The sequence below is a fragment of the Globicephala melas genome, chromosome 7, assembly GCF_963455315.2.
Source record: "Globicephala melas chromosome 7, mGloMel1.2, whole genome shotgun sequence".
Taxonomy (NCBI): Eukaryota; Metazoa; Chordata; class Mammalia; order Artiodactyla; family Delphinidae; genus Globicephala; species Globicephala melas.
Genome location: NC_083320.1, coordinates 51,822,205 through 51,838,012, shown reverse-complemented (window position 1 = coordinate 51,838,012; position 15,808 = coordinate 51,822,205).

The window sequence follows — 15,808 nt, the reverse complement described above, 5'->3', positions numbered from 1 at the left end:
ATATTCTTGTCCTTTTTCAAAACTGATGCAAGCTAAACCATTTCTTTTGCTAATTTATTAAAATTTATAAAGCAAAAAGCATTTTAAAGTAGTTCTGTGCTTTCCTGGCCTTAGGAAATAATTAGAAATAACAAAAACTCTTATGAATCAGTTTTAGTTTCCATCACTTTTTCATGATGGATACTTTCTAATAAAAACTAGTAGAGCCACTATTTACAATAGCCCAGAGATGGAAACAACCTAAGTGCCCATCATCAGATGAATGGATAAAGAAGATGTGGCACATATATACAATGGAATATTACTCAGCCATGAAAAGAAACAAAATTGAGCTATTTGTAATGAGGTGGATAGACCTAGAGTCTGTCATACAGAGTGAAGTAAGTCAGAAAGAAAAAGACAAATACCGTATGCTAACACATATATATGGAATTTAAGAAAAAAAATGTCATGAAGAACCTAGGGGTAAGACAGGAATAAAGACACAGACCTACTAGAGAACGGACTTGAGGATATGGGGAGGGGGAAGGGTGAGCTGTGACAGGGCGAGAGAGAGGCATGGACATACATACACTACCAAACGTAAGGTAGATAGCTAGTGGGAAGCAGCCGCATAGCACAGGGAGATCAGCTCGGTGCTTTGTGACTGCCTGGAGGGGTGGGATAGGGAGGGTGGGAGGGAGGGAGACGCAAGAGGGAAGAGATATGGGAACATATGTATATGTTTAACTGATTCATTTTGTTATAAAGCAGAAACTAACACACCATTGTAAAGCAATTATACCCCAATAACGATGTTAAAAAAAACAAAACAAACAAACAAAAAAAACTAGTAGAGCCAGAGCTTACTTTCTGCAGAGAAAGTGGAGAAAGGGAAAATCTAGGATCTGCATAGAGTCACTCTCTGGACACTTTATTTCACAAAGTTGACTAGGAAGGACATCGATTTTTTTCAGAAAAAAATTACATCTTATTAAATGTAATTGGTCAGAGTTATATTTATGGGACTAGATGATTGTTTTATACCCTTATCTGCTTTTGCAAATGTTGGTATAAGTTACTAGACACCAGTAAAAGAGAGTTTAAGGAAAGAATCATGGAATGAGTTGAGAGTCATTGGGTCCTAGGGAAGGATTTGTTGAAAGGAATAACGATCAACTCAAATTTGAGTTAACGAGAATTTATTGGGGATGTAGGTTTATTTATTTATTTATTTTAACAAAACCTAAGGGTAGAAATACAGTACTCCTTCCCTCCTTCATCTGTTGATACATTAGGGTGCATATGGCAGTCATTCCTAGGTTACATGTCCTTTCAGCTCGAATGTCGCTGACCAAATAGCTAGTGTCTTTTGACCCAGTTATTGGGAGTATTGACTGTAACAGCTCAGCCAGTGGGTTTACTATGCTATGGCAGGGTTTCCAGTCTTGGTCCAGTCAGCTGTGGGCAGGGAGCAAAGTACAAAAATGGCTGCTAAGTGATAGTGGAGGGTTTTCTCAAAGAAGAAGATACGGGCTGGGCAGACATCCTGAGATAGTTTCTACTCTACAGTATTTTCTTTATTATCCAGTAGAAAGTAGTGGGACTCAACTGCTGTTCTTAAGCATGGAATCAGTAGCTCTCTTTACTTTAGTGGTGTTGCTTTAGTGCCATCATATTGCTACATACAAGGAACCTATTCCTACTCCAGATGTGAAGATTATTTAGGCCATGTTTTTGAAAGCACTGAATCTTTTGGTAATAACTACTGCATAAATATTCGGCCATTTTAAGTCTTTAAATTTTTTTTTATTGCCTTGAAAAGACAATTTTAAAAAATCTTTAGATAACTGGTCTCCTTATCAATCAGAAATAGGGTATTCAGATACCCCATTCTCAAAGTATGGTCATAATAAATATGTGAAAATAATTGTAAGAGTTTTAATAATGCATCTTGTCTCTCTGGGGTTTTGCTTCTTTCTCCTGAATAACAGGAAAATGTTACATTCCCTCAGCGTTCATGCAAAGAAAATGTTCCTTGTAACATCGAACCGTAAATAAAATAAATAAGACATTTCTGACAGGTATAAAATTAGCACAATGTAATTGAGAAATTATACTGTCCGAGAAGGATAATGAAATTGCAGAATGCTAAAGCCCCTGCAGAAGGGGCTTTAGGCAACATTTAGAGATTAAATGGTCCAATCCAACTCTTTTAATTTCCAGATTAAGGAATCAAAGATTAGTGGAGATTAGGTAGCTCTCTGAGAACTAGTTTGTATTTAAACCAGGACTGAGCCTCGCAATCCCAATACAACCAAAATAGCAAAATCTTGACTTAAAAAGTGTATCAGGAAAATGAAAACTTTTCTCCATATTCCCTTTCTCTTCATTAAGCATTATTGTCCACTCAGTAATTTATAGGTATGACTACATCATTTAAAGATATAAAAGAGGAAAATTGGTTGAATCTTCTCTGTTCATATAATCAGAGAAAATTATTCTATCTTTTGTTCACAGTGACTTTATTTTTACCATAAAGTGCTGCCTAGTGTATGTTTTTTGATAAAATTAATTCAAAGTGATATTCTTAGGGATACTCATAACACCTATTGACAAAATTAGCTATATGTTTAACTTTATCAAAACCAGAATTAGCAATTTCAAGGTTGAAGAGAAGATTGAAGACAAGCTTTAATTTTCAACACATGTTTTCACTAGATACCAAGGGCAGGAATCATATTTAATTTACTGTGCATGCCTGAAATATTGGGGATGCTGGTAAGAACAGAGGGAAAGCAATGAGAGCTTTAAAGTACTCAGGCAGGAAGAATCATAATTCACTATTTTGAACTTACATGAGCCTGAAATCTTATTACTCTATGATGATCCCTGTCAAAGGGTAACATTAAAACTTTCTAAGATTCAGAATGAATGAAACATACATTTATTAGGCTAAATAGTTATATCAGTATGTCAGGGGAAATAGGCAGGAGATATTTTAACATTGAACCATATGCAATTGTTTGTATATTGCCTTTTCTCCCCCCAGAGACATTCTGGCTGCCTTCCCATTGGTCAAGTCTCCTGGCTCATTTGTAAACTTAAGTTTCATCCAGGGAAAGCCATTCATGTCTACTTATATCACATTCTGCTTTCATTTGGTTTATTTAATGATTTATTAAATGCATTAAGCACAGTGGAATTTCCTATGAGAGTTGGAACATGTGAATAAAATTATTTTAAAATTATGTTTATGTTGTGATTTATAGAATTGCAAATTGTCAAAGACATAAGGGATCATGGTAAAGTAGCACACAGTTGCTTGGAGCCCACATATTACTCCAAGACCTCACTTGAAAGCTGGTAATTTTCCTGAAATAGCCCGTAGGGGAAGCGTATGCAAGGCAGCTCACAGCACATGGTTTGAATAGATGTGCCTATATTGTGAAATGCCAAATTGAGGAAGTTTTTAATCGACAGTGTGAACACAGGAGCAACTTCCTAACCTGATTCAGAACCTGGCTCCATTTCCATTCACTTTTTATGATCTATCTTATTGAAGGGAGGAAGAAATTTTACTCAAGACTACAGACATTTGTCCCCTCAAAGTGTGAGCTAATGGATGGATTATGTAAAGAGCAATGCGATTGAATACCTCTTTTATGATTTGATGAATGTAGAAAGTAGTAAAAAAATGTTTGGTAGCCACAGAAGCTCATACTGATAGCGAACAAGTCACTTAACTTTTCTGTGTATGAGTGTCTTTAAACAATTCCATTATTAATACTTATCTATTAAGCATAAAGCATTTTATGGAGGAGTGGAGTGAGTGATGAGGGTAAGGCTAGAAGGGTACGCAGATGCTAGATTTTTTTTTTTTTTTTTTTTTTTTTTGCGGTACGCGGGCCTCTCACCGCTGTGGTCTCTCCCGCCGCAGAGCACAGGGTCCGGACGCGCAGGCCCAGCGGCCATGGCCCACGGGCCCAGCTGCTCCGCGGCATGTGGGATCTTCCCGGACCGGGGCATGAACCCGCGTCCCCTGCATCGGCAGGCGGACTCTCAACCACTGCGCTACCAGGGAAGTCCCAGATGCTAGATTTTAAAGGGGCTTTCATGACCTACTAAGCAGTTAGGATATAAATATCCCTTTTAGCCTGTTAGGTGCTATTAAAGGATTCTAATAAAGGCAAGGGGGCATTCCTAAGGCCTGGCTCTTAGAAATAACACTGTGACGGTAGTATACAGGATGGATGGAAAGAGGACAGACCTAGACCCAGTTAGGAGACCATGGTAATTAATCAGACTGGAGGTATTGGCAACCAGAACAATGGCCATGAGAGTGGTGATGAAAAAGGATGGGTTTGAAGTACTGTTAGGAAGTTAAATCAGTAGCATGTATGATTGATTCGATATGGAAACTAAGAAAAAAGCATGACTCGATGGTGATTGACAGAATGATGGAGTGATTGTAGTGATTTTGGGCTTGTACAAATTGAGCATATATGGAACTTTCATAACCCCTTCATTTTTATAACACTAAAAGTAACTATTAAAGAAAACTGTTGCCATTATCAAGGTATACATGTAAAGCAATAAAGTACATTTTCACACTGTGTGTAGCGCAAGCAAGGTTAAAAGCTGGTTTCTGTTGTTTCATTTTGCTAATAAATAGTCTGAGAAAACAGGTCTAAATTGCCAGTTTTATGGTTCATGTTTATGAGAACAGCCTTCATTTCCCTATGGAAATGAGGGGCAGACCTTAAAGAAAATTCCACACAAAGCCTTGAGATCTAACATGACGTGACTTGATAGACCACGACATCTGAAATTCTGTTTCTAACTCCAGAGAGCAAGTGTTAGAAGATAGAATTGATGAATACTTGACTTAAACTAATTCCTTGAATATGCAGCCATGCATTTTATGTCATCTATCATTGTGGTTTCTCAGCACTTAGAAATATGAGCCCTGAATAAAAATGTAGAGGACCACCTGTCTCCATGGCAGTATTCCAGGAATCCACAGCCTAATTTATGCTTAGCAGGAAATGTGGACAGCCACCTTCTACTTGCCATTCACAGTTCCATTTTTCAAAGTACAGTATTGCAAAGAAACTAACTTTACGTTAAGGCAAATGTAATAGAGTGCACTCCTTATACATGGCAGTTTAGAATTAGGTGTTAGGATCTGAGGGGAATCACATAGGGTAGACTAACTATAAACTTCTAACATCTCTCTCAGCCATTTGACTTTGGAGTCTAAAGCAGTATGAGTTCGTTAGTAAGGAGACTAGGAGTATAGTGTTTCAGCCTAGAATAGGTAAGTAATATTAATTTGTTTTTGTTTAATTTGTAGTCTTTTTCAGGTTGACATTAGCAATTTCCTTTCTCACAACTGTGAACTGAACTCCTGAATTGTTATGGTATAAAGTAAAAAGATAGAAGAGGGCATGGCCTCTAATCACTGCAATGAGTATTAATCTGTGTTTGTAAGGTACAAATGTCACTGAAAATGGAGAGTAAGGATTGATATATCACAAGTGTTTGTTTATGATATCAATAATCACACTGTCAACACTGATAGAATTTACTAGTTTCTTTAACATCACAGTGTTTGAGATTTACAATCTACCACAGTGGTTTGTGTATGGGATCAAATTAGATTTAGGACCAAGGTTTAAAAACTGCGTATGACACTTGCTAGTGGTGACACTGTGGATCAGTTATTTAACCCCTCTAAACTCCCTTTGCTTCATTTGTAATACACAAATGACCATAGCTAGCTCACCCGATAATTGAACTCAAAGTAAATGATCAGTAAATCATTGTTGGTTAATAATAGTACCGAAAGTAGTAGAAGTACTACTAGTTGTAGGATAGAAGTAGAATATCATTCTTTGTCCTACAAAAGATGAATTATTTTTAAAACTTAAAAAATGATAAGTAGAAGAGAAAAATCAGGATTTATTTTTAGCATATAAAATAAAAAATAAAGGAAAACCAAAGTCGTCAGTATGTGTGTGGATGTGTGTGTATCTGTGTGGGTTCATATGGGGAGGGTATGTCTTTGTATATCATTAGGATTAACATCATTACTTCATTTGAGCTTTCAGATTTGAGCTTCAAATTCATCAGATTCATGACTGCCAATTAGAAAGAGGCATATGTCCAATTCGTACTTTTTGATTATCTATATGGAAAAAACAAATAGCAACTATTCAGGTCAGGCCAAGTTTTCCTTAATAATAATTTGTTCAAGGGATTTCTTGTGTGAGGATTTATATAGAGGGCATTTCATGATAAGGATGGGTCACATTTTCAAAAATGTATTCCTGAAGTGAAAATAGTAATGTATTGTTTCATGTTTGATCCTTTGACAAAAGCCAAAGTCTTATCATTAATATATAACTCAATGAAGCCAACTCCATGAAGAATAAAATCCATACAGTTCAATTATGTAGCCTTCTTGTGGTCTGACGTGGTGTCAAATAATGAATCCTTCGATCTGCTTTATTTGTGATTTTCAAATCCACATATTTCTGTGTGTGACTGCAGTGTAATACTATTTGGCTTTTGAGATTTCTTTTCAAAAGATACTGGAGGTCTTAATCAAGAGGATCCTTGACACATGGCCACCTGACAGTTGAAGGACAATTCTCCACCCCACAGGGGTGAGAACTCTTCAAGTTATTTGATTTTGTTTGATAGAATGGGATGATCTTCTACCTCAGAGTTGATGTGGTCATATTTCATAACATAACTGGTGCAAAGGGTAGCAATACAGACAAGCAGAAAGTCAAGCCTTCGGTTATAAATGTTTGTTGTGGCAGTGACTCTTTGTGAATTTTAAAATTGAATTGAAGACCCCTTTTGGTCATTTTCTATATTTTCAATCTTGGTGAATAAGTCTGCCCCTAGAGTCAAGGTGTTTTATTATTTGTCAAGCATTTTAATGATGTGTTTGTGAGCCCAAGTATATCCTAAAACAGAATAATGGGAGGAATGGCATAACTTACCATTTGCTGCAGGCATTCTTGTAAAACAAATGATGTTTCTTATATGCTCCTAGAATTTATCAGTTTCAGAATAAATATGTTGAATATATATGTTAAAGATTTCCAAATTATGTGTATGCATACATATGTTTGTTTATATTATGTAGTTTATAAATTTACTTTAACTTTTCTTCACCAAAAGGAGCTATGTTTATCTTTGAAAATATTAAATGTCCAAAGAGATACTTTATTCACAAGAACTAAAACTGTACTTTTATTATTTGAAGTAAGTATATTATGGAGAAGTATCAATACTTATTTTAAAAACTGCATATTTTATAGCAATAATATCTTAATGTGGTGAGAATTAGAGCCACTCTACAAAACATTATCATTCCCAAGACTTTCTCATGAGAGTAACTTGTCATTCAGTGAAGCCACCATTTACTAATACTGTTCACATGAAGAAACTATATGGGATACAAAGATGAAAAAGACACTGTATTTGGGAAAGTAGCACACATAAAACTATAATCTTTTTGAAAATAAATGAATAATTTTCTGAGAATTAACAAAATATCATATTTTTCTATTTCTTTTTCTCTCAAGATGAAACTACCTTTGATTTTCCCCTGATAATAAAGCAAAAAACGTGCATAGTAAAAACAATTCAAGCAAATACTGTTTTGTGTAGTAGTAAGAGAACCTCATCCTCCTTGAAGAGCCCCACCTGTCAACCTTCTCTTTCCATCCTGTCCTCTGCTCTAGTACTCCCACTCCACAAGGGTAATGAAAGATTGATGCATGTGTACACAGTATTTGTGAGTATGTGCCTGCTTAAGTGTGTACTTGCACATGTAGCACTTGGTATGTACCATAGTCCCTGACACGTGGTAAGCACACAATAGATGTGAGCTAAGTTGTAATTGTGTATTTGGTTTTATAACTTTTGTTTGTGGTTTCTGTCTTTTACCCTATAATATAGCAGGAATTTCTTTTCATATTATATAGTTTATATCATCATAGATCTCTCATTTTTTAAAATAAATTTATTTATTTATGGCTGGTTGGGTCTTCATTGCTGCGCACGGGCTTTCTCTAGTTGTGGCGAGCGGGGGCTACTCTTTGTTGCCGTGTGCGGGCTTCTCATTGTGGTGACTTCTCTTGTTGCGCAGCATGGACTCTAGGCTCACGGGCTTCAATAGTTTTGGCACGCAGGCTCAGTAGTTGTGGCTTGCAGGCTCTAGAGCCCAGGCTCAATAGTTGAGGCAAATGGGCTTAGTTGCTCTGCAGCACGTGGGACCTTCCTGAACCAGGGCTGGAACCCATGTCCCCTACATTGGCCGGCGGATTCTTAACCACTGTGCCACCAGACAAGACTCTCTCATATGTCTTAATGGATATTTAGCATTCATCTTATTGTTACATATTAATTTGTTAACCAAGTCCCTTTTTTATTGAGGTATAACTGACAGACAACATTATATTAATTCATGTATACAATATAATGAATTGATATTTGCATATGTTGCAAAATGATCACCATAATAAGTCCACTTAACATCTGTCACCATACATAATTACAGAATTTTTTTTTCTTGTAATGATGACTTTTTTAAGATCTGATTTCTTAGCAACTGTCAAATATGCAGTATAGTATTATTAACTATAGTTGCCATGCTGTACATTACATCCCGATGACTCACTTATAACCGTAAGTTTGTACCTTTTGACCACCTTCACCCATTTCACCCATCCCTACACTCCATCTCTGGCACCCACTAATCTGTTCTCTGTATCTATGAGCTTGTATTGGTTTTTGTTTGTTTTCTAGATTCCACATATAAGTGGTACCATTTAATATTCATCTTACTCAGTCTAGCCTATTTCACTTAGCATAATGCCCTCAAGGTCTGTCCATGTTGTTGCAAATAGCAAGATTTACTTCTGTTTTATGGCTGAATATGGATTTTGACAGGAATTGCATTGAATGTGTAGATTGATTTGGGTAGTCTGGACATTTTAACAATATTAGTTAATCCAATCCATGAATATAGAATATCTTTCTATAGATTAGTATCTTCAGTTTCTTTTATCAATGTCTTATGCTTTTCAGTGTATTTCAATGAATAATAAAAAATACCTATTCCTAGGTATTTTATTCTTTTTGATACAATTATAAATAGAATTATTTTCTTAATTTCTCTGATAATTTGTTCTTAGTGTATAGAAATGCAACAGATTTCTTTTTTTTGAATTTTATTTGTTTTTTTATACAGCAGGTTCTTATTAGTTATCTATTTTATACATATTAGTGTATATATGTCTATCCAAATATTCCAATTCATCCCACCACCAGCCCCCCACCTCTCCTTTCCCCCCTTGGTGTCCATACATTTGTTCTCTACATCTGTGTCTCAATTTCTGCATTGCAAACTGTTTCATCTGTACCATTTTTCTAGATTCCATACGTATGCATTAGTATATGATATTTGTTTTTCTCTTTCTGACTTACTTCACTATTTATGACAGTCCCTAGGTCCACCCACATCTCTACAAATGACCCAATTTTATACCTTTATATGGCTGAGTAATATTCCATTGTATATATGTACCACTACTTCTTTATCCATTCGTCTCTTGATGGGCATTTAGGTTGTTTCCATGACCTGGCTATTGTAAATAGTGCTGCAGTGAACATTGAGTTGCATGTGTGTTTTTGAGTTACGGTTTTCTCTGAGTATATGCCCAGTAGTGGGATTGCTGGGTCATATGGTAGTTCTATTTGTAGTTTTTTAAGAAACCTCCATATTGTTCTCCATACTGGCTGTATCAGTTGACATTCCCACCAGCAGTGCAAGAGGGTTCCCTTTTCGTCACATCCTCTCCAGCATTTGTTGTTTGTAGATTGCCTGATGATGCCCATTCTAACTGGTGTGAGTTGATACCTCATTGTAGTTTTGAGTTGCATTTCTCTAATAATTAGTGATGCTGAGGAGCTTTTCATGTGCTTCTTGGCCATCTGTATGTCTTCTTTGGAGAAATGTCTATTTAGGTCTTGTGCCCGTTTTTTGATTGGGTTGTTTTTCTTAATATTGAGCTGCATGAGCTGTTTATATATTTTGGAGATTAATCCTTTGTCAGTTGCTTCATTTGCAAATATTTTCTCCCATTCTGAGGGTTGTTTTTTCATCTTGTTTGTAGTTTCCTTTGCTGTGCAAAAGCTTTTAAGTTTCATTAGGTTCATTTGATTATTTATGTTTTTATTTCCATTTCTCTAGGAGGTGGATCAAAAAAGATCCTGCTGTGATTTATGTCAAAGAGTGTTCTTCCTATGTTTTCCTCTAAGAGTTTTATGGTGTCTGGTCTTACATTTAGGTCTCTAATCCATTTTGAGTTTATTTTTGTGTATGGTGTTAGGGAGTGTTCTAATTTCATTCTTTTACATGTAGCTGTCCAGTTTTCCCAACACCACTTATTGAAGAGGCTGTTTTTTTCTCCATTGTATATCCTTGCCTCCTTTGTCATGGATTAGTTGACCATAGGTGCATGGATTTATCTCTGGGCGTTCTATCCTGTTCCATTGGTCTATATTTCTGTTTTTGTGCCAGTACCATATTGTCTTGATTACTGTAGCTTTGTAATATAGTCTGAAGTCAGGGAGTCTGATTCCTCCAGCTCTGTTTTCTTCCTTCAAGACTGCTTTGGCTATTTGGGGTCTTTTGTGTCTCCATACAAATTTTAAGATTTTTTGTTCTAGTTCTGTAAAAAATGCCACTGGTAATTTGATAGGGATTGCATTGAATCTGTAGATTGCTTTGGGTAGTATAGTCATTTTCACAATATTGATTCTTCCAATCCAAGAACATGGTATATCTCTCCATCTGTTTGTGTCATCTTTGATTTTTTCATCAGTGTCGTATAGTTTTCTGAGTACAGGAATTTTACCTCCTTAGGTACGTTTATACCTAGGTATTTTATTCTTTTTGTTTCAATGATGAATGGGATTGTTTCCTTAATTTCTCTTTCTGATCTTTCGTTGTTAGTGTATAGGAATGCAATAGATTTCTGTGCATTAATTTTGTACCCTGCAACTTTACCAAATTCATTGATGAACTCTAATAGTTTTCTGGTGGTATCTTTAGGATTCTCTATGTATAGTATCATGTCATCTGCAAACAGTGACAGTTTTCCTTCTTCTTTTCCGATTTGTATTCCTTTTATTTCTTTTTCTTCTCTGATTGCCATGGCTAGTACTTGTAAAACAGTGTTGAATAATAGTGGCCAGAGTGGACATCCTTGTCTTGTTCCTGATCTTAGAGGAAATGCTTTCAGTTTTTCACCATTGAGAATGATGTTTGCTGTGGGTTTGTTGTATATGGTCTTTATTATGTTGAGGTAGGTTCCCTTTATGCCCACCTTCTGGAGAGTCTTTATCATAAATGGGTGTTGAATTTTGTCAGAAACTTTTTCTGCATCTACTGAGATGATCGTATGGTTTTTATTCTTCAGTTTGTTAATATGGTGTATCACATTGATTGATTTGCATATATTGAAGAATCCTTGCATCCCTGGGATAAATCCCTCTTGATCCTGGTGTATGATCCTTTTAATGTGTTGTTGGATTACGTTTCCTAGTATTTTGTTGATGATTTTGGCATCTATATTCATCAGTGATATCGGTCTGTAATTTTCTTTTTTGTAGTATCTCTATCCTGTCAGGTTTTGGTATCAGGGTGATGGTGGCCTCATAGAATGAGTTTGGGAGTGTTACTTCCTCTGCAATTCTTTGGAAGAGTTTGAGGAGGATGAGTGTTAGCTCTTCTCTAAATGTTTAATAGAAACCACTTGTGAAGCCATCTGGTCCTGGACTTTTGTTTGTTGGAAGATTTTATTTTGGGGGGGTGGGTATGCGGACCTCTCACTGCTGTGGCCTCTCCCGTTGCGGAACACAGGCTCCGGACACGCAGGCTCAGCGGCCATGGCTCACGGGCCTAGCCGCTCCACTGCATGTGGGATCTTCCCGAACCGGGGCACGAACCTGTGTCCCCTGCATCGGCAGGTGGACTCTCAACCACTGCGCAACCAGGGAAGCCCTGTTGGAAGATTTTTAATCACAGTTTCAATTCCATTACTTGAGATTGGTCTGTTCGTATTTTCTATTTCTTCCTGGTTGAGTCTTGGAAGGTATTACCTTTCTAAGAATTTGTCCATTTCTTCCAGGTTGTCCGTTTTATTGGCCTAGAGTTGCTTGTAGTAGTCTCTTATGATGCTTTGTATTTCTGTGGTGTCCATTGCAACTTCTCCTTTTTCATTTCTAATTTTATCGCTTTGAGTCCTCTCCCTCTTTTTCTTGATGAATCTGGCTAAACATTTATCAATTTTTTTTATCTTCTCAAAGAACCACCTTTTAGTTTTATTGATCTTTGCTACTGTTGTCTTTGTTTCTATTTCATTTATTTCTGCTCTGATCTTTATGATTTCTTTCCTTCTATTAACTTCGGGTTTTGTTTGTTCTTATTCTCTAGTTCTTTTAGGTGTAAGTTTAGATTGTTTATTTGAGATGTTTCTTGTTTCGAGGTAGGGTTGTACTGCTATAAACTTCCCTCTTAGACCTGCTTTTGCTGCATCCCTTAGGTTTGGGATCATTGTCTTTTCACTGTCGTTTGTTTCTAGGGTTTTTTTTTTTTTTCGGTATGCAGGCCTCTCACTGTTGTGGCTTCTCCCGTTGCAGAGCACAGGCTCCGGACACGCAGGCTCAGCTGCCATGGCTCACGGGCCCAGCTGCTCTGTGACATGTGGGATCTTCCCAGACCGGGGCACAAACCCATGTCCCCTGCGTCGGCAGGCGGACTCTCAACCACTGCGCCACCAGGGAAGCCCTTCTAGGTAGTTTTTGACTTCCTCTTTGATTTCTTCAGTGAGCTCTTGGTTATTTAGTAACGTATTGCTTAGACTCCATGTATTTTTATTTTTTACATTTTTTTCTCTGTAATTGATTTTTAATCTCATAGTGTTGTGGTTGGAAAAGATGCTTATATGATTTTAATTTTCTTAAATTTACTGAGGCTTGACTTGTGACCCAAGATGTGATCTATCCTGAAGAATGTTCTGTGTGCACTTGAGAAGAAGGTGTAAACTGCTGGTTTTGGATGGAATGTCCTATAAATATCAATTAAGTCTATCTGGTCTGTTGTGTCATTTCAAGCTTTTGTTTCCTTATTAATTTTCATTTTGGATGATCTGTCCATTGTTGTAAGTGCGGTGTTAAAGTCCCCCACTATTACTGTGTTACTGTCGATTTCCTCTTTTAGAGGTGTTAGCAGTTGCCTTATGTATTGTGGTGGTCCTATGTTGGGTACATATATATTTATAACTGTTATATCTTCTTCTTGGATTGATCCCTTGATCATTATGCAGTGTCCTTCTTTTTCTCTTGTAACATTCTTTATTTTAAAGTTTATTTTATCTGATATGAGTATTGCCACTCCAGCCTTCTTTTGATTTCCATTGGCATGGAATATCTTTTTCCATTCCCTCACTCTCAGTCTGTATGTGTCCCTAGGTCTGAAGTGGGTCTCTTGTAGACAGCATATAGATGGGTCTTGTTTTTATATCCATTCAGCAAGCCTGTGTCTTTTGGTTGGAGCATTTAATCCATTCACATTTAAGGTAATTATTGATATGTACTTTCCTATTACCATTGTCTTAATTGTTTTGGGTTTGTTTTTGTAGGTCCTTTTCTTCTCTTGTGTTTTCCACTTAGAGAAGTTCCTTTAGCATTTGTTGTAGAGCTGGTTTGGCGGTGCTGAATTCTCTTAGCTTTTGCTTGTCTGTGAAGCTTTCGATTTCTCCATCAAATCTGAATGAGATCCTTGCCAGGTAGAGTAATCTTGGTTGTAGGGTTTTCCCTTTCATCACCTTAAGTATATCATGCCACTCCCTTCTGGCTTGTAGAGTGTCTGCTGAGAAATAAGCTGTTAACCTTATGGGAGTTCCCTTGTATGTTATTTGCCATTTTCCCCTTGTTGCTTTCAATATTTTTTCTTTGTCTTTAATTTTTGTCAGTTTGATTACTATGTGTCTTGGCATGTTTCTCCTTGGGTTTATCCTGCTTGGAACTCTCTGCGCTTCCTGGACTTGCATGGCTATTTCCTTTCCCATGTTGGGGAAGTTTTCAACTATAATCTCTTCAAATATTTTCTCTGGTCCTTTCTCTCTCTCTTCTCCTTTTGGAACCCCTATAATGCAAATGTTGTTGTGTTTAATGTTGTCTCGGAGGTCTCTTAGGCTGTCTTCATTTCTTTTCATTCTTTTTTCTCTATTCTTTTCCATGGCAGTGAATTCCACCATTCTGTCTTCCAGTTCACTTATCCATTCTTCTGCCTCAGTTATTCTGCCATTGATTCCTTCTAGTGTATTTTTCATTTCAGTTATGATATTGTTAATCTCTGTTTGTTTGTTCTTTAATTCTTCTAGGTCTTTGTTAAACATTTTTTGCATCTTCTCGATCTTGCCCCCATTCTTTTCCAAGGTCCTGGACCATGTTCACTGTCATTATTCTGAATTCTTTTTCTGGAAGGTTGCCTATCTCCACTTCATTTAGTTGTTTTTCTGGGCTATTATCTTGTTCCTTCTTCTGTATATAGTCCTCTGCCTTTTCATTTTGTCTGTTTCTTCATGAATATGGTTTTTTTCCCACAGGCTGCAGAATTGTAGTTCTTCTTGCTTCTGCTGTCTGCCCTCTGGTGGATGAGGCTCTCTAAGAGGCTTGTTCAAGCTTCCTCATGGGAGAGACTGGTGGTGGGTAGAGCTGGCTGTTGCTCTGGTGGGCAGAGCTCAGTAAAACTTTAATCCACTTGTCTGCTGATGGATGGGGCTAGGTTCCCTGTTGGTGTTTTGGCCTGAGGCAGCCCAGCACTGGAGCCTACCTGGCTCTTTGGTGGGGCTAATGGCGGACTCTGGGAGGGTTCACCCCAGGAGTACTTCCCAGAATTTCTGCTGCCAGTGTCCTTGTCCCCACGGTGAGCCTCCGCCACACCCTGCCTCTGCAGGAGAATCTCCAACACCAGTAGGTAGCTCTGGTTCAGTCTCCTATGGGCTCACTGCTCCTTACCCTGGGTCCTGATGTGCACACTGCTTTGTGTGTGCCCTCTAAGAGTGAAGTCTGTGTTTTCCCCCAGTCCTGTTGAAGTCCTGCAGTCAAATTCCACTAGGCTTCAAAGTCTGATTCTCTAGGAATTCCTCCTCCCGTTGCCAGACCCCCAGGTTGGGAAGCCTGATGTGGGACTCAGAGCCTTCACTCCAGTGGGTGGACTTCTGTGTTCTCCAGTTTGTGAGTCAACCACCCAGCAGTTATGGGATTTGATTTTATTGTCATTGTGCCCTTTGTACTGTCTCACTGCGACTTTTCCTTTGTCTTTGGATGTGGTGTATCTTTTTTGGTGATTTCCGTGTATTCCTGTTGATGATTGTTCAGCAGTTTGTTGTGATTCCAGTGCTCTTGCAAGACGGAGTGAGCACACTTCCTTCTACTCTGCCATCTTGATCCAGTCTCAACAGATTTCTGTATATTGATTTTATAACCTGCAATTTTACTAAATTTGTTTATTAGTTTTCATAGTTCTTTGTGTGTGTGTGTGTGTGTGTGTGTAGTCTTTAGGTTTTTCCATATATAATATAATGTCATCTGCAAATAGTGACAGTTTTACTTTTTTCTTTCCAATTTGGTTGTCTTTTATTTCTTTATTATGCCTAATTGCTGTGACTAGCACTTTGAATACTATCAATATGTTGAATAAAAGTGGTGAAATTGGGCATCCTTGTCTTGTTTC